The 24775-nt window shown below is 44.5% G+C and overlaps 1 protein-coding gene across 6 annotated transcripts in view; it reads left to right on the top strand.

Moving 5' to 3' along the window:
* Window positions 1-24775, top strand: part of FRYL (FRY like transcription coactivator) — a 3055992-nt gene that overhangs the window by 1008816 nt on the left and 2022401 nt on the right. The gene's annotated exons all lie outside the window — the stretch shown is intronic.

Below are 24775 nucleotides of genomic sequence, written 5' to 3' on the forward strand. Positions count from 1 at the left end.
TGACCACAGTATTTATATCAGTTTTAGGTTTTTAAAGAAAATATTAATACTGGTTGTACGAGGTCATTAACTTTATAAGTGGAGTAGAAAATTATGATGTATTGAAGTTCTAATGTTAAAGCTATATGAATGGGGGTTGAGGTGTAGCTATAGAAAAGAAAAATATCTGTGGCAGAGATGGGAGGGATGCATGGCAGGCATTTTCTTCTGGACCTCTGGCTCAATTATCAGAGCCTCCTAAACTAGAGTGCTTGTAAAAGATGACCTGACAGACATAGCTGAGCAGAGAAACATGCACCGGCTAGGAAAACGCAATTGTTGGACGTTGGTATTCTGCAGATCCAATAGATTGTCTTTCCCCTTGTTTGGGGAACATTAAAAAATGGTGTTGCCCGCTATCGGCTCAAAGAAAAAAGGGGTCTGGCCTACCTAAGGAGATGAGGTATGTAGAGGAATTGAGAGCCCTGCAAAAATGTTTTGAGTGCAGTAGATTAGGAGCGAACCAGTGCCCAGCAGCTTTGCCATGATGGTGAAAGCAGCAGCTGTGGCAAAGAGAATATGGAGTTCCAGGCTTCGTGTACACAAGGGTATGATTAGCTGCCTGGGATCACTGTGTAAGTGTAAGAAGGGAAATGAGTGGGCACCACTTGATAGTAAAACCACGTAGCGCAAGTGTTCAGAATTCTAAGCAAAAAGAAGATTCATTCAAACAATTTATATCTAAATATTCAAAAAGGATCTGGCTGCGACGAATTTGGAGACACCCAAACTCAAAATACATGTGAAGCAGGAGACCAAGTGGAATACTAGGTCACAGAGCCGCTCTCTATAGAACCCAGTCTGGGTATATCGTTAGTTAAGATTACTAAGAGTTCAATTTTCAAGTAAAAAAGAGATGTTTGGTTGAAAAATGATAAAAACATTGAGGTTTGGTTGTTTTTTCAAAACAATTTAATCAAAAATAATAGTCTCAAGAATGAGAAGTCACTAATATACTCTTAGCGAGGAAGAATTTGCCACAATTGATTTATCAATCAGACCAAAATTTCCAATGCATTTCGGAAATAGATTTCCTTTGTCAGGGCCAGTCTAAAGATAATACATACAAGTTCACAAAATGGAGAAAAAACAGTTCAAGTTCGTATAAGTGTCATACAATATTGTACAAAATTAGGAACATACCATTCAGTTGTAGTTTCAGAAGTGGATGGATAAGGTGAGAGCATGGGAGAAAAGAGAAGAATAATAACCATCATAAGACCCTGTATACTGTAGGTATCAGATAGTAAAGCCAAATGAGAGAAACGTTTACCTGAGATTGATAGGTTGCATGCAGAGTGTGTGGCGAGGTTTGCTCATGGAGGCCATGTGCGGTCAAAAGCTGCCTGATAGAAATCAGCGCAGAACAGCAGCCAGAAAAGTGTTGGCTGAAACCAGAAGAAATCCAAAGTTGTAAAGGGTTGAAATCCATGTTTAAAGTAAAAAATGTGATGTGAAACAAGCTTAACGTGCGTGACACGGGAGTAGCGGAGTTCTCCTGTTGCCGCTCGATTGAGACTGCGGCTATCGCGTGACCGCATAGCAGCCCGAATGGGCGCGCGGTCGAAATTGGAGACTGTAATCAAGCCAATGGGCTCCATTAGGATGATTATCTGGTCTTGTGTGTGCTAATGGGGAATTATAGTGTTATAAAAATGAAAAACATTAAAGTTAAATGGAAAAAATACTCAGATAAAAACTCAACAGAGTAGTAACCTGTGAGAATAAATACAGTAACAGATGAATGGTGAAAAGACTATGTATGGAAATAAGGCACAGTGTTAATGTTGTAACTCTGCTGCCGTTGGTGACGTCATGGGGCGGCACCATTGATCCTAGACGCATGGTCCAGTATGTGCAGCAATGACATTGATGATTCATAAAAGTAGTCTAAGTCAGAGTAAATATTTGTGTCTATCTTCAACATTATACATTGATATACACCCCTGCTGTGAGTGGTGTCGTCAATAGATGGCACCTTGGGTCCCAGACAACGTGTCCAGGGAATACAGCAAGGCAGTCAGTAGGTCCACAATCTATTGGTTCGAAGAATACTGTGCAGTGATGACTTTCTGTACAGTGTTAACAAAGAACATAACAATTCAAGCAGTAGAAATACAAGATCATAAGAAACAATGATAATTAATTTCTTCGTTGATTCCATTGGGAGTTAGGCTACCAAGCTTGTCGATCCAGAAAGTCTCTCTGCGGTTGAGCCGCTGGCTCAAGTCTTCATGTGGATTGTTTTTTGTAAGTACTTCCAAAATCACGAATCTTATCTGTCAGGTTATGTCCATTTTCAACCCAGTGACGTGATACAGCCGAGTTTGTTTGCATTCCTAATGCAAGACCGGCATTCATTCCACCTTGTTTTGGCCGTTCTTGTGGATTGTCCGACGTAGAATTTTCCACACGGGCATTCGATGCCATGAATAGTGTTAATACTGTCACAGGTTCTGTAGGTTTTGAGGAGAATCTTTTTCCCTGTCCTGGGGTGGTTGATGACATTACCCTTAATTATTGAATTACAGTTAATACAATGTAGACAAGGGTACGTTCCAGTTCGTTGAGTTGTAGGCTCTTTGAGGGGCGGTCTTGTGTGTACCAATTCATCTCTGAGATTCCTACTGGGTTGGTAGGCAAACACTGGTAGCTCGCTGAATAAACCTTGTACCCTGATGTCATTTTTAAAGATCCCCCAGTGTTTTTGATGGTTTTCTTAATCTTGTTGCTTTGAATAGAGAATTTGGATACATACACAGGTGACTTAAATTCCCTCTTATTTTTAGGATCTTGAGAGGACATTAGAGTCTCACGTGTCAGGGTGCTAACCCTGGCTGACGCTGTGTCAAGTTCTTAATGTTTGTAACCTCGTGCTAGGAATTTTTCTTTAATCGCAAGTTGTTGAGCTATACAATCCTCTGGGTCACTGACAATTTTTTTAACCCATAGCAATTGGCTATATGGGAGATTTCTGAGCAGACTCGGCTGGTGGAAGCTTAGTTGATGTAGAAGGTTATTACGGTCAGTTGACTTGCGGAACCAGTGCCCAACAGCTTTGCCATGATGGTGAAAGCAGCAGCTGTGGCAAAGAGAATATGGGGTTCCAGGCTTAGTGTACAAGGGTATGACTAGCTGCATGGGATCACTGTGTTAGTGCCCTGTTGAATGAACTTCATTAGATGAGGCAGATTGAGGAATTCTCCCAGTGTAAACCGCCTTACCTGGGGCCCAGAAAATGTCTGAGTCCCGTTAAGAAGCCAAGTTAAAAAAGAAAGAAAAGGAAATCCTTTTTTAATACTCCATAGTCCCCGTTGTAAAGTGAAGGGCCTAATATATAGGCGAGTTATAAATGGCATATCATATCATATATCATTGATGACATCACCGATCACCTCAGAAATTTGGGTCACTTGGTTTTGTTCACTGACATATGAAAGTCAACCGGTTTTCTTCATTGACTGTAAGAATGTTTAAATAGAAAAGTTTCAATACATGTACAAGATGTTAACTTTCATGTATATTGTAGGAGTACTTTCTTTAGGGTTTGCTGTCAGCTCTTGGTGCACAGATATGGACCAATAAGCAGTCTGTACACACAAATCATTTAAGTACTTCATGATGAACTGCAATGTTGTTGACATTTTGTATTGATGTTTCTGTCTTCTTTGTTGTACTTTGCCCGTATGTGCCTCTAACTTGTATGCATTGTGGGTCTTTATATGTATTATTTGTGCTAACACACATGTAGTAAGTCTTGACTTATTACCCATGTATTCCATACTTACCATTACTGAAAACTCTGCAAGGGTAGGTTTTATAATTGTACAAAGCAAAATTACCAGATTAAAAATATTCTACATCTACAGTGTATGCTGCACCCATTTCTTATGTGTATGTATGATTTCCTTCCTCTATTAAGAACAACACTGTAATATGTTTTGTTTACAGAAGTACATTAGTTCATACATTAAGTAGTTTTTGCATAATCTCCTAATCACCCCCAACACTTTTGTTACCAACATTATAAACCAATTTCTTCATGTCCCTGACAACATACCGCCCCCCTCACCCCATGGTATTAGCCACAAAGTCAGAGGACCGTGCGACTGTCTGCGGACTTCGGACAGCCTTCACACTGCACAAAAGCACAGGGGTTACCTTACATTTTTCTATCCTGCAACAGGCAAAGACATGCACATGAAACAATAACAGATATATGTACCACATCCCAAAATAAATATATAGAGAAAATCTGTACTTGAGAAACCAGGAGTATGTTGCATAGGTTGCACAACATAATGGAATGCACCAAGCACAAAGGTCAACTCTACACCTAACAGTATCACCTTGGTGCAACATTCCTTTACACACTGAGAAGCAGCTGGCAGTATTTCCAGAAGAAACCTTACTGCACCTCCTTAGAGGTACTCTGCCTTTCTTCTACTTCCCTTAGAAGCTCACTGTCTCCCAAGCTCGGGTTCTCTCTAGCTTGGACTATTGTAACAGCCGCTTTCTAAATCTACCTGCCTCCACTCTCTCCGCCCATTACAACTAATCCAGAACAGAACTGCGAGACTTGTCCTTGGCCTCAAGCTCGGGGATCGTATCTCTCCAGCTCTGAATCCCTACATTGGTTCCCTGTGGATGCAAGGATTACATTTAAAACCCTCTGCATTGTCCACAAGGTATACTGGGGCCTGGGTCCAAAAATCCTCAACTATCCCTCCTTAAATACCTCCCCTCTCGAGCCCTATGCTCCTCTACTTCTAACTCCCTCAGGGTCAGTCGTTTTTCAAAGAATCGAGCTGGGGGTAGATCTCTGGCATCGGGTGGGGCCTCCCTTTGGAACAGCCGGCCGGCCACATTGAAACTTGAGGAGAACCATCTCTGGTTCCGGAAGCACCTCAAGACCTTCCACTTTGCTTCTGCCTTTACCCCTCCTCTCTCCTGCTGAACTGTCCTCCTGGCCACCGCTCTGACCTTCTGGCCCATTTACCTGCTCACCATGCCTCCTTCCTGCACTGCCTCTGGGCCACCCCTGCACTGGGACCTGTATCTGTACCCACAGTCCCCCTCCCACTCTTCTTCTGCACTTATCAGATATACCCTATCTGATGAATTCTAGCACTTGCCACCTGCTGGCTGCATTTCCACTGTTCATCTCCTTTATTTATTTTTTAGAAAATTAGGACATTTTTTGGGCATTAGGAAAAACCACAGAGTGACTGGAATACAAGTTTTGGCAAGGCCAAGAGACTGCTAATGTGAAAGCTACAATGAATGTGAATGACGGACACAGGTCCAGGGAAAAGACCTGTGTTGGACAAGGAAAACCAAGAACATCACTATGTGCCAATGGTTATCGGTTGCCTGACCTGTAATGGGTGGACCGTGTGGTCCGACAACTACGCCTAGACCGAGTAGACTTACTGGAGAAAAAACCGATACAAAGGCTATGCTGCATGACAATTGCTGAAGTGAAGGAAAGCATTTATTTGAGCCATTAAAGAGCCTAGAGGATTACAAAGTTAAACTGACAGCATACGAGGCTCATAGTAGTTATGTGGGAGAAGCAGCCTTACACTTGGGCAAGGGAACCCCAGAGGCTTCTGTGAACTGTGTTGAACTTGGGAAGGGAACCTTGAGACATTTTGGGACTGTATTGAACTTGGGGAAACGTGAAGCTGAAAACAAACCAGAGCTGGAAGTAGCTCAGAACTTTGCTTTGAGCACTGTTTCTTTTAGTGCTGACATCCCTACAGATTGTATAGCTTTTGTTTTGAGGGCAAGTATAGGTTTTGGACGCACACGTTTTTTAGTTGAACTTAATGACACAGACTGGCCTATCTATCATATCAAATAAAGACCAATAAAGTATTTTGTATTAAGAAAAGTGAATCTCTCTGTCCTGCTTCATGATGCCTTCACATTAGGTGCATCCTTCCAACATTTACACCTACCCCCCTACAGGGGTTAATTCTGTCTACCTTCATGATATATCGGCACAGGCCATACGTCACTGATGGCTGTTGTACTGTGTGGGCATGGTTGGCAAGCAGCACTTGATATAATCTGCTACTACTGACTCCCCTAGGCAGTTGGGCTCCTTGGATTTGAACCCACGCTGGGCTAAAACCGAACCATCTGCCCCTTGGTACAATCCCACTATCCCCAATATCCTGAAATCCCCCACTCCCTCAGCTAGATAGACTCCAATAAATGTTCAATTAGAGCACTAGGGAATCCGTGGCGCACAAAACACAACCTGGGAGACCTCACCAACCTTAAATCTCTGCACAAACGTAGGATTCTGATTGCCGAGGCCAAAGCTGCTTAATACGCCACCATTGCAGCAGCCTCGAACAGGAGCAGAGCCCTCTGTGAAGTAGTAAAGCATTGTACCAAACCTTCACCAGACCCTGAGGTACCAGCAACTCGGGAGAAATGCGATGTAATGGCCGTATTTTTAATTTACAAAATCTGAGGCCATGGAATCAACCTCACTGTACTAGCGCTTCCTGCGCCCCAGCACACACACTGCCCCCCTTGAACTAAATTCTCTCCCCCAGATCTCCTGAAATGTATTGCCTCCCTCAAACCTACCTCATTCTCTTAATTTTGTAATCCCAGCCGCCATCATTAAACAATTGCCGGTCCTGGTGCTCAACACGCTCCTCAGCATCAATATGGTCTCCCTCACCAGAAGGGTAATTCCCGGATACCCTCAAGACTGGTCTCATGACCTCTTTTGAAAAAAAACAAACCTAGATCCAGATGACGTGGCCAACTACTGGCCCATTATGAACTTCCTGTGTATTGGAAAAATCTTGGAAAAAGAAGTTGCTAAACCTTACTCGTCAGAATCGAACAACTCCATCTCCTAAATAACTATCAGTTTGGATTCTGCCCCAAGTGTAGCATCGGGACAGCCACCATCTAGGTGGTGGATAATGCCCTCCAAATCATGGCTAAGGGTGACTCATGTCTCCTCCTCGTCCTTACTGTCTCGACTACACTGTTAACACTGCATCCTTCTCGATCTCCTTGCTGACAGGCTGAAATTCTCCGGCACTGTCCTCAATTGGTTTATATCCTACCTCTCAGGCCGTCCAGATGAACTTGTTGCATTCTAACCGACTTCACGTCTCCTACGGTGTCCCTCAAGGCTCCATTCTCTCACCAATCCTTTTTAACTTTTACATGGAGCCTATGTGTACTCTCCTCAAAGATCCCAATATAGCCATTCACCAATATGTAGACAATACTCTGTTTTACATGAGTAATTAGCGCGCAACACTGAATTCATCCTCATCGGTCCACCCGCTAAAAAATGTGTCCAATATTGGCTCAATGATATTCGCCTAGAAGGATTTTATCCTCAACTGTTGGACTCCGCAAAGTCCTTAGGCTTCACCATTGACAGCAGCCTGTCCTTCCAGAAACCCATAGCCAAGAAGTCCCTAACTATCTGGCTCCAAATCTCTCCCCTTTGTGAAAAATCAAACCCTTCATCCCACTTCAAGACTTCCGAACTGTATTTCATGCCCTTGTAGTTTCGCACATAAAAGGGGGACAATACTCTCCTGACAGGGCTCACAGCTGCACAGTTTGCTTGCTTAAAATCTGTTCACCGCGCTGCAGCACCTCTTATTAAAGTAGAATGGAAGTTTTGACAGTCGCCCCCAATCTGCGTGAACTGCATTAGCTTCCTCTCCAGGCCAGGATACTGTTCAGGACTGCACATATCATCTACCAAGCAGTCTTGAGTAGCACACCAAAGTAGCGGGTGGTTAAGCTCCACATATTTGGTGGCAAACTATCTTTGCGCAGAAAATCTACCAACCGGCTTGCATCACAACTCACCTGCAGAGACTCCTTTTTTTCATTTATTTTTATATTTGTTTTTGGTTAAATAAAACATCAACCTTTACAAAATACATTTCTTTGTATGCTTACGATATCATAATTTGAAATCCATTGAATATACATTTTTTGAAAATAAAGAAGAGAAAGTCTTTCAAATTACATCTCTAAAACACGATAAACAATCATATTACACCATATGAACCGCCAATGGATGCTAAAACATATCAATATTTTCGTCATGCTTGTAATAAGATTAGTTCATCCTCAATCTCCTTTAAAAATGCTACAAGGGCAAATATTAGTGATTTCTCTTGTCCTAGCATTAATCGATTCCACAAGCTTTCAGTACAGTCGGTGAATTCGATATTCACAAATCTCTATAAATGTATTGATCGGGCCTTTTTAAAATGCTAACATTCCAGTATTAAATTTTTAACGTCTCTATATGTTCAGTACAATTTGGGAGGTGACCATTTATTTTACAGATACCCTCTTAGGGGGATTCCCCAATACTTGGTTCTTTCCAAAGTTTGGATCTGGTTCAATTTAAATCTCATGTAAAATCTCCTTGCAACATTACATGGGAAAATTAATAAATACGAGCAACAAGGATTTTCTGATGATACTTTGCATATTCTTTGTATGTAGTAAAGGTTTTAAGTTCTTCAATAGTGGCAATCCAATCTTGCTCAAATAATTTGAGTTTTACATACCCAGGTCTCCTATGCAAATCAATTTGATAGACTCCCAGATAGTCTAAAATTGCTTTCATTGTTTTGCCAAATGTCGTGAGAGAGCTAGAGCTACAACCCTTAATCATGGTATTCAGATCTTGGTAAAGTGAGTTTACGGGGGATTCGTAATTTCACTATATATTGTCAAGGCACGCCATTCCGCCCTGCAGCCTAATGAAATCAGACCACACTCATGCAGGATAATACAATTTGGGATGGCACTGGATAGCTGTAATGCTGACTTCATCAATTTTCCCTGCAATGTATTCAGGTGACTTTTTAAATTATACAAACATATGTCCAATGAGTATAGTAGTACAGGTTCGACCTTTAGCGTTAAAAATCCCAATAACTGTTTGACAGACAATTTGCAATATTTTTGAAATATATCTTTCATTTGGCTTGACAAAGGTCTCTTGTTACCTGCTTTAAAAATCATAATATTGGTTTTCGATGCATTCGGTTTTAGATTTTAGATAAAATCTGTATGTATAGTCCAAAAACATTCGCAATTTACAGTGAATTCTGAGCGAGCATAGACGAGCAGGGAGAGTATCATTATTATTCCATATCTCATCTAGGTCGCTCAGATATAAATTGAATAGGGTTGCGGCATAGTTTCAACCTTGTTTTACTCAGATATGAGTTCACAGGTTCACTTAAAGCACCATCAATGGTTATACATATACTAAAATAAGTATTATGGAATTTAGCAATCCAATTGATTAGAAATGCCAATTGTATGCATCTTTTGCCAAAGGTCACGTACTGTAGGATATATTGACCCACTCTACGGCATTCATCACTAAGCTGCATTTGTGGAAGAAACCGCAACCTGGCTGCGCTGGCTCCTGTGCGCACCAGGACCGCAAAACTGCATTTTGGAAACAACAAAAAGAAATTGGCTGCACCATCCTGCCTAGCACACTTCAGGCAAAATGGAACCAGGGGGGACACTGAAAAAATGTGCCAGTGTTTTCTGAAACCTATAAATGGAATCAAGTGAACAGGCAGCACTGCTTAGCTGCAAAAGTGAAAAATCCCCTTCAAAATTAAACCTTTTCACCCTTTCAAAATGCTGTTTTGCCGCTAATTCCATCAGTTCATTCGGAGACCACTGTGATTCAAAACGCCCTGTCATGCCCAGGATACTTCACTGTACTCCACCAAAACCAGCCATAAATCCGGAATGACGGACCCAGTCAAACCAGCTCTCAGAGAAATCAAGAAGCAACTTAATTTTCACTCGCCCGGGAACACACATTTATTTCTTGCAAAGTGTATCCAGGCTCAGCAGTTCAAAGACACATTAACTCTCTGACCCAGGTCAAGTGTAAATGTATCTATACTTTAGATAAGACTCCTGCTTCAAGCAAATGATTACAGCTGCAAAGACAGAAAAAACAATGGCCAGTTTAAAAATAAATTGTTGAATAAAAGCCTGCTTATTTAGCAATGTAAAGGGATTATGTTAGTGATGATAATACACACATATGCTATCTTATTTCACAGGTTTAATTCAGGACCCAAAATAAGAAATTAAAGAGTTTAAAACACATGAGCTGGATTTGCAAGCTTCTCCAGCATGGGGTCTGGCATGGATTCACATGCTCATGAATATTCCCCGTCGTCAGGCTGGGAATCCTTGGTAAAGAAAAATCAGTATCAGTTTCGTTTCTGATCTGTCTTTCGTAGTAGTAACCAATCACTGATCTCTGCGTCATACTGACCACAGCCAATGACTGCCCTCTACCTAAGCCCCGCCTCTGGCAGCCATCTTCAGATTTTTACCGCACGTTCAAGTGTTGGGATCCTCGCGCTATTGCTCTTGAGCGTTAGTGCTATTTTTTCACGTTTTTTCTCAAAAAATTTCGCTTTTTTTCGGTCAAAAGAGCCTCAAGCTCCACCGTTTCTTCATCCGATCAACGGGGACCCTTGTCGGATTTGTCTACGCCATCAACGTCTCTCCAACTGGCTGGAAGGAAAGAGCCCGTCAGGCGAGAAGAAGAAGTCCGAGCGGTCTTCTAAGACCTTTGAGGGTGCCCCGGCGACGGGGGTCCAACAGAAGGCCAAGCACCGCGAGTCCGCTGGCACCGGGAGCGCCGAACGGTTGGGCTCTACGGGTGCCAGGCAGGGCGCATCCTCCCCGGCTCCATCAACCACGAGCCAACGCTCTGGCTCGGGTAAGAGGAAGGCCGAGCACCCGGCGAAGCTCCTGGAGAGACCCCGGTCGAGCTTGAAGGCCCCATCGGAGGGGGAGCGAGGCGGTGACCCTCCCCCCAAAGAGAAGGCGGTGAGTGCACCTAAGGTGGTGAAAGCCTTAATCCATCCGGCCAAGGCCTCTATCGAGACAGTCGCGGTGGCCCTGGCTCAGCCTGTGGAGGCTACACCAGTGGTGGCGACCTCGGGGCCCAGAGTCTCACTGCCACCGCGGAGGGAGTCCTCTTTCATGCCCATCGACAGGAGCCCCGTGAAACCTCCGACGGAGAAGAAAAAGGGGGGGCAGGAGGTCGTCGTGGATTCGGCCTCAACCTCTGAGGAGGAGCTGGTCGAAGTCTTAAGCCACGGCGTTGGCGTGGAAGAAGACCAGCCCGTCGTGAGGGACCCCGACGTAGGAGACGACGAAAACATTGAGGGTGCCGACGGGGCTCCTGACCGCCCGTCGGACTCCCCTCAAACAGTGCCGCAAGACAACTCGGCGGCCATTTTGTTGGCTATACAGTCCTTATGCTCAGAGATAAGGACGAGACTGCCGTTACCACCAACGGAGGAACCGCTCCCGACGGGGGACCCGGAGCCTGGCCCTTCTGGGAGCCCTCCCCCTAAGAGAAGAAGGATTCATCCTCCACCTCTTTTTCAGCCATTGTGCCCTGTTCAGCCCTCCTCCCCGTCCACAACACGTGGGGATGATACGGGGACTGACACGGCAGCGCCGGTTACAGACGACGAGGATCTCCCGTCGTCACCTCCCACCCGGGCTTCCCCGCCCGACGAGATTGCATCGTTTCACTCCATGATCGCCAGGGCATCCGAGCTTTTCCAGCTCTGCCCGGAAGAGAAGAAGGAAGGTTTGCTTTATCAACGGTGCGAGGCCAAGAGGAAGACGGTCCTCGCTGTACCTCTACTGGACGATATTTGGGATGAAGGCCTCGCCCTCCTCAAGAACCCATCCACGACGCCGGCTAGAAGGGATCGGTACGAGAAGAAGTACCGGACGCTGCCCCCTTGTGCCTTCGGGCACAGCCGACCCCGGACTCGGTCGTCTCCGCGGCGGCCAGGAAGAAAGCGGGGGTGCGCGGCCTCTACGTCGACCTCCCCACCGGACGGCGAGGGAAAGAAATTGGACACGATGGGACGCAGGGTCATCTCGTCGGCAGCGACGACGATCAAGGCGGCCAACTTCTTGGCTATCGTAGCCCGCTACGACAGGGAGTTGTGGTACAAACTGGCCCCCCTGCTGGACTTCCTACCAGACGACAAGAGGGTGGAAGCCCTAGAGATCTTGCAGGAAGGAGAGGTGGCGTCGGACCATGCCATTACGATTGCGACGGACATCGCTGACACTGGATTTCGCCAGTTGGGCAACGGCGTGTGCCTTAGGCGGCGTGGATGGCTAAAGGCTACCGACTTCCGTCAGGACGTGCAGACCAGAGTCTTGGACATGCCGTTCGACGGAAACAACCTGTTTGGGAAAACAGTGGACGATTCCCTTCAAGCCATCAAGGCGGACACAGAGACGGCCCGGGCTCTTGGGGTTCTCCAGCAACGGCGGCCGCCCTTTTGGAGCGGCGGACGCAAACAGGGTGCCTCCAAAGGTTCCAGCAGCGGATTTTCCACCTACCGTCAAGCGGCCCGTTCGTCGTCACAGGAAGCTTACAGGGGACGAGGCAAGTCAGGCGGACCCCGCTGTCGTCGCCAAGGAGGACAAGGCCGCAAAGCCTCGTCGAAGCAGGACTGAACAGGCCGTGGGGTCGGGCCCCCACTGAAGCACCCCGATGGGAGGCCGGCTGGCGAGCTTCGTCAGTGTGTGGGAGTCCATCTCCACCGACCGTTGGGTGCTGGATGCCCTAGCTCAGGGTCACGCGCTCCAGTTTCTAAAGAGGTGCCCGCGCGTCCCCCCTGTGGCCAGGAAAGAACATCACGTCCCTCAACTTCTCTTGGAGGTAAAGGCGATGCTCAAGAAGGGTGCCATCGAGCTTGTCCCAAAGAGGCTTCGGGGCTCCGGAGTTTACTCAAGATACTTCCTCGTGAAGAAGAAGACGGGAGCATGGCGTCCCATCCTGGACCTACGACGACTGAACAAATTCATCAGCACAGAAGTTCCGGATGGTCACCCTCCAACACGTCCTGGGTCAACTGGAGGAGGGCGATTTCCTGTCTTCGTTGGATTTGGAGGATGCCTACTTCCATATTCCCATCCTAAAGGGACACCGAAAGTTTCTCAGGTTCGTGGTCCAGGGGCGTCACTACCAGTTCAGAGCCCTTCCCTTCGGATTGAGGTCGGCACCCAGGGTGTACACCAAGTGCCTCGCACCGGTGGCGGCGCAGCTGCGCCGAGAGGGGATCCACGTCTACCCCTACCTGGACAATTGGCTCATCCGAGCAAAGACGAAGGAGCTCGCCGTGGAGCACACGGCAAGGACCGTCCAACTACTCACGGACCTGGGATTCTCCTTAAACTACGCCAAGTCCCACCTGGTGCCCGCGCAAGACGCACTGTTTCTGGGAGCGAAGCTCGACACAGTGTCGCTTCTGGCCTCTCCGTCGGAGGAAAGGACGAGGGCAATCTTGGGCAAGGTGCAGCGGATGCTGGTTGCGGACGCGGCCAGGGTGCGGTCCATCAAGTCCCTCCTCGGAATTATGTCTTCTTGCATATATCTCATCCGCCTGTGCAGGCTCCGGATGCGCCCGTTGCAGGAGTTCCTGGACGCGTGCTGGATCCAGACAGTCAACTTCGAGGAGAGGATCACACTTGACGAGAGTTTCCGATGAGAGATCCGGTGGTGGGGCACCCGCGCGCATCTGACGGTGGGCATGGACTTCCAGACCCCCGGCCACCAGGAGACAGTGACCACAGATGCCTCCCTGGAAGGGTGGGGAGCGCACACCGAAAATCTGCACGCGAGAGGCCTTTGGCTTCCGACGGAGAAGTCCCTCCATATCAACGTCTTCGAGCTCTGTGCAGTGTTTTGGGCCCTCAGGTCCTTTCTTCTGTCCCTCAAGGGCAAGGTGGTGAGGATCTTCACCGACAACACCACCACCATGTTCTACATCAGGAAGCAGGGCGGAACCAGGTCCCCAGCCCTGTCCAAGGAGGCGTAGGATCTGTGGCATTGGGCCGTCGCCCAAGGGATGTTTCTGGTGCCGTTTCATCTGGCAGGGATACAAAACACCATCGCCGACTCGCTCAGCAGAGAGCTGCGCTCGTGCCACGAGTGGGAACTATGACAGGATCTAGTGGACCGCCTCTTCCGACGGTGGGGCACACCCCAGATCGATCTGTTCGCGACGGCGACGAACTCCAAGTGCCGGAGGTTCGCCAGCAGGTTTCCCCAGCCGAGGAGCATGGGCGATGCTTTCTCGTTCCCCTGGGAGGGCCTGTTTCTATACGCGTTCCCTCCATTGCCATTGCTGATCCGGCTCATCAACCAGCTCAATAGGTCACGGTGCAGGATGATCCTCGTCGCACCTGCGTGGCCGAGGCAGATATGGTTCCCGGACCTTCTGGTCTTGTCAGCGTCCCTGTCAATCAAGCTGCCAGTGGACGCGGATCTTCTTTCCAGGGAAGGAGGCGCCATCCTCCATCACGACCCAAAGTCGCTGAACTTGCAGGCCTGGCTCCTGCAGCATTAGAGTTTGGAGGATACGACATACCGGCCGACTGCAGAGAGGTTCTTGCAAAGGCCAGGGCGTCCTCAACTCTTAAATGCTATGGACACAAATGGAAGAGGTTCTCTGTCTGGTGCCACGCACAGAAGATTAACCCTCTATGGATTACGGCTCCTCAGGTACTGCCGTACCTTCTGACGCTGGCCAAGGCTGGACTGGCGCACGCGTCCATCAAGATTCATCTTGCTGCGATCTCCCGATACACCAGAACCACGGGGCGGACGTCTTTGTGGTCTCATCGTCTGGTGAAAGAATTCATGAAGGGACTGCTCAGATCGTTCCCGCTGGTGAAGGCTCCGGCCCCGGCGTGGGAGCTCAACGTGGTGCTGACCAAGCTCATGGGACCTCCGTTCGAGCCTCTGCACTCGGCTCCGTTGAAGTTCTTGTCGTGGAAAACAGCGTTTCTTGTGGCCATCACCTCCGCACGAAGAGTGGGAGAGATCCAGGCCCTTTCCTGCAAGCCCCCGTACTTGAATTTTCACGACATGAGGTTAGTGCTCAGGACGCACCACTCCTTCATGCCCAAGGTGCCGTCGGACTCCCACCTCAACGAACCCTTGGTGTTGCCTGTTTTCTTCCCGTCGCCTTCGTCGCCGGCCAAAAGGACTTTGCACTCGCTGGATGTGGCTAGAGCGCTGAAGTTTTACGTGGACCGCACGAAGTGTTTTCGGAAGACGTCACAACTTTTTGTGAACTTTGGACCTGTCAATCAGGGGAAGGCTCTCTCAAAGGCCCCCATTTCCAGATGGCTCTCCGGCTGTATCATGTACTGTCATCGGTTGGCAAACCGACCGCTGCCTGGCCATCCGAGAGCCCATTCCACCAGAGCGATCGCAGCTACCACGGCGTTCCTATCTGGTGTGCCCTTGCTGGACATCTGCAGGGCTGCTACGTGGAGTTCGACGCACACCTTCACGAAATTCTACTGCGTCGATCGGGATTCCAGGGAGGAGTCCAGGGTCGGCCAAGCAGTGCTGCGCAATCTGTTCGCCTAAGGTGAGCCTGGTGAGGAGGTAAGAATTGCTTAATGTTGAGTTTGATGTAATGCTTAATGTTGAGCCTTTGCCACCTCCCGTGGTTGTGCATGTGTGTACTGCTATGTATTCTTTATTCATGAGCATGTGAATCCATGCCAGACCCATGCTGGAGAAGGAACAAGTTACTCACCTGTAACTGTTGTTCTCCAGCATGGGTCTGGCATGGATTCACATGCGAACCCTCCCGCCTACCCCTCTGCGGCTCTTCACTTGGTCATACTGCCACTTCACGTGCTACCAAATCTGAAGATGGCTGCCAGCGGCGGGGCTTAGGTAGAGGGCAGTCATTGGCTGTGGTCAGTAGGACACAGAGATCAGTGATTGGTTACTACTACGAAAGACAGATCAGAAACAAAACTGATACTGATTTTTTCTTTACCGAGGATTCCCAGCCTGACGACGGGGAATATTCATGAGCATGTGAATCCATGCCAGACCCAAGCTGGAGAACAACAGTTACAGGTAAGTAACTTGTTCCTTTCAGAAAAACCAGTCATTCCAGTTGCCTGCCATGAAACTTCCTCAAGGATGGGAGACACACCATAAATCCAGAATACGCAAGTGAAAATTACCAGCTTGAAAAACTTTGTATGGGCCAGGACAAAGCAAGTTCACATGCTCGTCAGACATTTGTCTGTGCTCCAGGCTGAGACCATAGAAGTCCTGGGACACTAACCTGTCAAGTGTAAGGGGCAAGAAAACCTTCAATTAAGATGGTTGCTTGCAGTTGGAGGAAGAAAAAGAGAGGATCTAGTGACAATGGACTGCCTTTTGGTTACAAAGACTATCTTATAAAGAAACTTTAAAGACATGTTATCTCTGCAGCAAGAATTAGAAGAAATGTGAAAGGTTTGCAGTTTCAAATCTAATTTTTTACGTGCTGTCTTTTAAAACTTGGTAGAACTCATTGCTGCATGGGGAACAGAAGTTACAAAATATGACAGATTCCAAAGAAAGTATTAATGTTGCAAACATAAAATTGTGTACATACATTCCTGGGGACAACTCGCATCTGTGTATACAATTGTGGACTTTTGGGCCGAGTCTTTCATGTTTAAAATTACCAAAATGTATCAGAAAGGTGAAACAAGGTCACACAAACTGTAGGATTGGGCTGATCTGTGCTCCACATAATATGTAACCTATGTGTATAATTTGCCAAGAGATTGCAATTGAAGAAATGTATGTTTTTGGCAAATCGGATTTTCAGTAAAGTAAATGTGGGAGTTTCTGGACATTGTAAAACTCACCCCATAAACCTGACTTCATTCCCTTAGAAATCCAACCAAATGAGAGCGAGGTGGAGACTAGCACCCTTGTCCAATCCCTTTGTGAGGGGTGTGTTTAGTTAAGCCTGCCCCAGTCATATACTTTGATGTCATTTTACACTATAAATAAGGGTCTGTGACAAGACACTAAGGCACACACACTTCTGATTTCCTGCACTGCGTTTGTGTGCCTGTCATCTATCCAGACTCCAGATCCAACTACAAGGCCAAGCATTGCAGATCCTGCTCCAGCAAGGCCTCCAATCCAATATTCAAAACGCACTAAAATTCCCAATTAACCCAAGGAAAAAACTGTGGTAATTTTGGCAACCAGATCCAGTCTGGCTTGCTGACACTCACTGCATTCTGCAGCCATCCTGCTACCCTAATAACCTATATTATCCGGTGACCAGAATTGCCAGTCCAGAAGTGCTACCTGGTAACCAGTCTATGCCCAGCAGATCCTGTCCCGCTGATTTTGTCCGGCTGTCCTTTGGTAGACTAGATCTGTGTGGTGACCAGAACCGCTGACTGTCCACTTTTTAGTTTGGATTTTGGACTGTGAGTATCAATAGGACCCATAGAAAACCATAGTATAACTTGCCTTGCCTTGTACTTAGTTCCCCTCTATCCTTATCCTGATAACTTGTATTATTGTCAAACATCATTCTTACAACCCTGCCATTGATTTCTAGTGCTAGCGCCAGCTCTTTTTGTAATTTTGTCTTGTAAAATCCTAAGCTATTAATGCTATTTTGAGTGATCGGACTGGTTCCGCCAGGACTGGCACTGGGAACTAGGGTTGAATTCACGAATCAACCCTGGAGCTTTGTGTGTCCCCCTTTGGTATCCTAGCCTGAAGGCTCTAGTGTAGAGTAAAACTGTTCTTGTCAAAACTGATATCCTTTCCTTTTTCACCACTCCATTTTACTCAAAACGTACCTTTTCTAGATCTTGCATAACTCACTCAATTTACCAGCTAGAGACCTAATTTCACTTCCATATTGTACCTTTGACCCCAACACATTGCGATTTACACTATTTCACCCGTTTTAATTCAAAACCGTTTTGGTAATTCCAGGCGGGATTTGCAGTTTGCCAAATTTCCAACGGGTCATTTGCTGTAACATGTTTTAAAAACCTACCATTCATTTTCAAACTGTGTGCTCTTGGTTATACATTGCTTGTGATTATTGTTGCTGTAGTGGGGAATAATAATTGTTTCAAGGTTTTTACACACATTTATGTATGCATAAAGAAAGAAATTATATAGATTTCCACTAATGATGGAAACATAATTTTCTCATGCTGTTACTGGCACTCATGTGTTCATCCTCTTACTAAGGTGGGATTGTAGGCATTATCTGAAAGGGGAGAAACTAAGCTATAAAATATGTTATAACCACTTAATTTGCAACATTTGTCCTATTTCTACTGGCTGGCTGCCTCGGCGAGTCGCCATTGCTTCAGTTGCTCAAAGCTGAAAAACGTGCAATGCACAGGTCACAGAATAGCACATACATATTGTATGGAGAAAAAGGTATTCTCACAACCATAACATAATAATCTGTTCTGATCAACAAACTTCACATATCTCACTGTCGCAGTCTTTTGAAAGTTAATGGCTTAATTGGAGTTGGAAACCCGCTACTGGTGTAACAAAAATGGCTTAACCAGGTCTGCCTTCAGCTGCTCGATTTGCAAGCACGGTGCGTGCCCTTTACCAAAGTCCTGTTAAAATGAGGCATAGGCAAAGCCAACCGTTTTGGATTGTGTATAAGTATTAGGCATTTGCCAGGCACTGCTATTAGATGCCGAGGTAGTACCTCAGAGGTACTCGCACCATTTTGCACCTGCTACCATCAATGACCATTTAATACCACTCCAGCTGTGCCTGGCAAGTGCCTTTCCCATGCCTACTCAAACTGTTGGCATTGCCAATGCTTGTTTTACTAAGCCATTAAGCATGTGCAAAATGACAGCACAGGGCAGTTGCAATAAGCATAGTGTGATCCTGTGGACTCATCCTTTCATAAAGACATTTTTGGTGGAGGGTACAGAGGCTCCATCACTACTGACATTTTCTAACATCAGCGGATCATTTGTATATCTTTGGTATTTAAGAAATGTGACATACAAACTGTTCTGACAAATAGCATGCATGGTGCCGATAGCTACGAGCTCCACGCATTTACAATACAAAAAAGTTGTGTAAAAATGGACGCGCCCCTGTGTGTGTCAGTCAGGCCCAGTCAGTAACATTTGCAGAGTAGTCTCACTCTTGAGCGGCAGTCAAATTAATTATATATGGATTTCATTTGCTGACACGCTGCAAAGAAAAAGAACAAAAAAAGCACAACTTGTTCAGTCTACAGCACACTGTGGGGGGCCCTAGGTGAGGGGGCGGCGCCCCCCCCGCCCTATGTAAGCAGCCGCCACTGCCGATACCCAAGAATCTGGCAGCACACCTGATGCTAAGATCTTATCAAATTTGATTTTCAAAATCCCAGCCGAGAAGTTTACATCTGCCTTATATACACAAGCTGGGATTTGGTCAGGCCCGGTGGCTCGTGAGTTGTTTATTTTCCTAATGCCCCATTCGATGTCTTCTATCGACCATACGAACAAAGGAGCAATAGAGTTAGAAGGTAATATAGGTTGATTTACTCAAACGTCCCGGTAATTCAAATTTAGACCCATGTCTTGGCTGGTTTTAATTTTAATACCCTTATTAGCTGGATTGTTCTTAATTACATACCCTATATATATGGTGCTGTTTCAGACGTTATAACGTGGACAGACCTACAAGGCAGGGCTCGTCATTTTTGGCGGTTGCCCTAGAATTGCATTATTTTTTTACTTTATTTTATCTCAGGTACTAGCCTTTGTTGACAGGTATACCATTGGAAAACACACGTTTATTTTGAACGATGTGTATTTATATATATTTATATTTTCTTTTTTTATATATATTTTTCCATTGACACTCGTTATGTACCTGAGGCTTTCTTTTCTTTTTGCCATTTTCCTCCACAGTCCTCGCAGCCAGCACATCTGTGCAATTGTTGCTATATTCTTCATCATATAACATTTGGTTGATGTATTGACACTTACAATGTGTTTTTATTTTACTTAATACACTGCATGTTGAAGTGCCTTAAATGTTCTAAGATGGCTGCCATGTGTTCATCATTTTGTACCACCTCGTGAATGGGGACATTCTATGCACTTGTATCATAGAGGTTTTTAAAGCATATATAAGAAGTCCTTTTTCCATGAAACACCCTACCTACGTGAACAAGCGGTCAGTGTACCGCGAAACGTGTCGTTTTGTAACCAGGCTTTCCCTTTTTGCTGCACCTTTTTATTAATAAAGAAACATTTGTGCTGCCTGGATTTGCTGTCATGCTTTTTCCTTGCTGAGACTGGATTTCGTTTCTCAGCTGCTCTTGGGAGTGCAACCCATCGAATTTTGCCCTGTCCTAGGGCATTTTCTTCCTTTTTTGAATATATATATATATATATCTGTTGTTTTTACATAAAGCACTGATCATGTCACAATTTTGTTTGATATAATTATGTATGTGATTCTCTTTCATTTTAATTTAATATTTTTGCATAATACTTTTTTTGGAAACTATATTGGCACCCATTCAGATTTGCTCTTTTAACTTTAATACAGTCTTTGTTTTTATTAAGTTTCAAAATGTTTATATCGACGTCAAATAATTGACGGGCATCATTTCTGCCAGGTTTTTAAATTGTTAGCAGGTATGCTAGCGCGTTCTTTATAGCCACTACCACAGTTTTTTCCCAATATTCAGTGTTGCTAGGTTTATGCATCTAGCACATATTTCCTCCATATAATTCAGTAGAGACTATTTCTGCAAGTTTATTGCACACACAGGGATTCCATCTAATTGCAGTCTCATTGCGCTTCGATTCTGTTAATTTAAAAACATCAATCGCCAAGGTATTGCAATCAATAGATAGTGACATTTGAATCGGGGCATGGTCGCTACCAATTAAATAGTTTATTTCTACACTTACAATCTTTACAGCCAATGGATCAGATGTGCAGATATAATCTATCAATGATCTGGATGATCCTCTTTTCCAAGTATGATCCAGAATTGGATTAGAGAATTGTGCAAATGATATTTCCCAATCTCGAAAATAATATCTCCATTTGTTACCTCTCCAAACTGTTTTTCATATGGGTGGACAGGGATTCATTTGACACTTCAGTAAATCCACTACATACAGAATTGAAATCTCCACCTATTATTACCTCATAATCATTGTTGAGAGTGAGAGAATATTCAAAGCATCTATCAATTTCATATAGGATTTGTTCCATGGTATATTTGATAGGATTCCAATTTACAATGGCTTACACTCATAACTTTTTAGATCAATTAAAACAGCTAAAATGAGTGCCGAAGAATATATCAACTTGGAACAGCAGTCCAAAGAATTGTTAATACATATCACGAGACCTCCAGAAGGGCATCATCCGAGTCCTTTGCTTGCAAAGGAACAGTATGTATAATAATCAGGAATCACAAGTGCATCAGTTTTCATGGTTTCTTGCAAAAGTAAAATGGCAGAAAAATCTAAAGAAGAAATTGATTGCAACCATTTTAAGATGTTAAGAAAGCCGCATGAATTCCAGGACTTCACACTAAGTCTTAATGGATCCTTATTCTATGTTTTGGTGGACCCTGCTTTGCTTGCAAAAATTGTTTGTAGTAGTGGTTCCAACCATGCTAAATCGTGGTTGTTCCGAGCAATATCCACCATTTGAGAATTGCATAGCTTTTCACCCGTTGAATTTGCAGTATCATTATTCACATGCGCAGTATCTTTGCTGGCTTTGTAATAGAGGAATTCAGCGGCTTCCCTTTCATCATCAAAAGTGTGCAAGACAAAGCCCATAGCGGCTAGTTCATTTCTAAATGACCAGATAAGTTTTAGCACATACTCTGAAGGAAGATAGCACGCCATTCTGTAGTTATTATGAGAGGCCAGTGCAATTTTATCAAAATCGTTAGACCTAAGAATACGTTTAGATGGAATCTTATGAATCGGGTCTGAGAGATATCTTCTATTGATTCTATCATTCCCTAGTATATCATGATGACTAACCAGACCCATCATAATCGTTCTCTTTTTTGGTTCGGTTTCTATTGGTTTATCTTTTGTCTTTGTACGCACAGAATCAGTGCTGTTCTTTTTGTTATCACAATTACTAGTACCAGCCCCACTAGTAACATTGGGGTTGGAATTGTTACAGATGGAAGATCCTAGTTGGATATGCCCAACCTCCTGTTGAGTAGTTTTAATGTCATCCATACTCAAAGCTTCATTTGAGATGCTTTGCCTGGAAGGCATTAACAATTGGGTCACGGATTCTAATTTCGTTATCCCGTTTTTCAATGCTCTTTCTAGTTCAACACGGTCATTTCCTCCCATTAGCATCGCTCTATTTGAATTGCTAAAATTAACTTTATTTTGCTGCTTCGTTGGCTTATTCTTAGAGACGGCAATACTCCGATTATGCATTTGATTCACACTTATTTTTTCTACAGATTATACAGAGTTGTTGTTTTCTGATGGGTGTGTCTTGGTTGCCATAATATCATATTTGTGAATACCCTCTGTCACTATAAGTGCTCTGCATTTTCCCATACCAATCATAATAGTAGGGGGATAATTTACCTCTTTATTGGTGGTTTTTTGTGTCTTATTACATATTTCTGAGTATAGTGGGATTTGATGGTTTACATCTACATCTTTCTCTTACGTTTCATTTTGGACTAAAACTTTGTGATCTCTGTTCGTTTTAGTTGAAGTACTTTTCCTGCCATTAGGGGGGGTTAAGGGGGGGGGGGGAGTAATTTGCAAGTAATTTTTGCATTTTTATCAGATCTAACCCAATATCATCTGTTAACTGTGCTTTCTGAACTGAATGAGTCAAGGCAGAGACGTACTTCCTGGGAGCCATACAATGTACTTTTGACAGAGTTTCTAAATTTGGTTCCTCCTGATACTTTTTTGCTTTGTCCTTATTGATATTCAGGTGCAGTTGACTTTTTTTAATTAGAGCTGATCAACATCTATCGCATCGTCTTCGCCATTTGTGATCAATTCGGTGTTCGTGAGGGTCACATTCTGTATATTACCATTTATTTTATTTTTTTCATTAGCAGATCGTCTTCTTTTCTCTGCCCGTTTTACAGCCCGATTCTGTCATTTACGATGGCGTCTAGATGGAAATCCTTGTTTTATTGTTGGTATTTCCAGGAGGGAATCTACACTAGCTTGTAACTCAATAATATTTGTTAGGGTAGTGGGGCTATCTAATATCTCTTCACTATTACGCCCACTTGCTTCTCCTCATTTAAGTATAATGTAGTAGCCTCTTTCCTTATATCAACAATGAGTGCATTAGTTATACTTATGGCATTTAGCATAGTCTAATACATCTTTTATCCCCCCCTAGCACCAATTGTTTTCTCTCTCACCAACTAACCCATCTCCACCCTCTCCTCCTACCTTCTGTCCCTCTATTAGTACTTAGCCTTATCATAAATGTAAATTGTTTGTTGTACTGTTTTGTGGTTTAGATTCATTGTTAACTATTGCTTGTTTTATTCACTTGTTCCTCTTGTAAAGCGCTTTGGATTAAGGCGCTATATGAATTAAAATAAATACAAATACAAAATCCCGGATCCATATATTTGGAGTTCTTTCACTACCGGGGTCACTGTTTCATCACATTGAATTCCTGGTTCATGGGTGAACATAACTTTATACGGTATAGATGGAATATTCTCCTTAGTATAGTAATCCTTTGGCGTAATATAGCCGTCTAACCTATTGAGTTTATACATGATTTCTTGAATATTACATTTGATCTTGTGTAATTCAAGGTGTGTAATATGTCCCTTATCTAACAAATCAAGAATTCGGATAATAACCGGAAATTTATTTCCATTAGGGGAATCGGAGGAAGGTGATGGTATGATGTCTCCCTCATTGGAATTATAATGTTCAATAGGCTCTTTGAACTTGGGAATATTTGTGTTATTGCTAAACGGCACTGATTTTAACATATTAGGGTTGCCCGTCCCCTCACACACTACATTACGTTCTCCAATGGCCTTACAGCCATCGTTCTCATCTTGGGAATTCCAATGTATTCTCTGCAGGGGAATCAACGGGGTAAGCATGCCAATAGATAAATGGATCTTATTGAGATCAGCCATTTCCTTTAGGTCGAACCCACCGGCTAGCTTTGGGGACGTACTATTTATAATCTGATGCAAACCCTTCACGGAAAATATTGGGTATCTATCCACTGGGTTCTTCGTAGGAGTAATTGTAGGTTGTACGGAATGTACGATAGATAGTACCAGAGAAATTACCTGGAACATGTTCACCCATATAATTGTCAGAGAAATGTTTGTTCTGGGCATTTGCAGAAGTATTAGGTGGATTACTATCGTCCACGTGAGGGTCTGTAATATTCCCCTCCATATGGGTATCCGCTATTAGCATGCTCATATTATTGTTGTCAGCTTGACATTCCATTGGAGTATCCCCGCTACATGGAAAACTAAATGAGTCAGGATGTACAAGGGCATTACATGTCCCCTTACCGCTCCTCAATCCGCTCGCCATTAATTTGCGGGTGAATGTACGTTATATAATCAAGTGGTTTTTAAACTCACAGCAATATTAGCATATAGAAAATGGCTCACCGCACACCCAAACACCACAACACCACACTTGGAGCACTTGAGATGCGCACGCAGATGCGCTTATGTGGGTGACGGGAAGTCGGGTCAGCGGGGGGTGGGGCTTCAGTCGCTTGGATTCTTTACAAAATTCATAGTGGGTGTGTCATTGGGAGGTACTTTTAATATTCAGTTAA

Source organism: Ambystoma mexicanum, chromosome 6q (genome assembly GCF_040938575.1).
Source record: "Ambystoma mexicanum isolate Mex_15411 chromosome 6q, UKY_AmexF1_1, whole genome shotgun sequence".
In the NCBI taxonomy this organism is placed as follows: Eukaryota; Metazoa; Chordata; class Amphibia; order Caudata; family Ambystomatidae; genus Ambystoma; species Ambystoma mexicanum.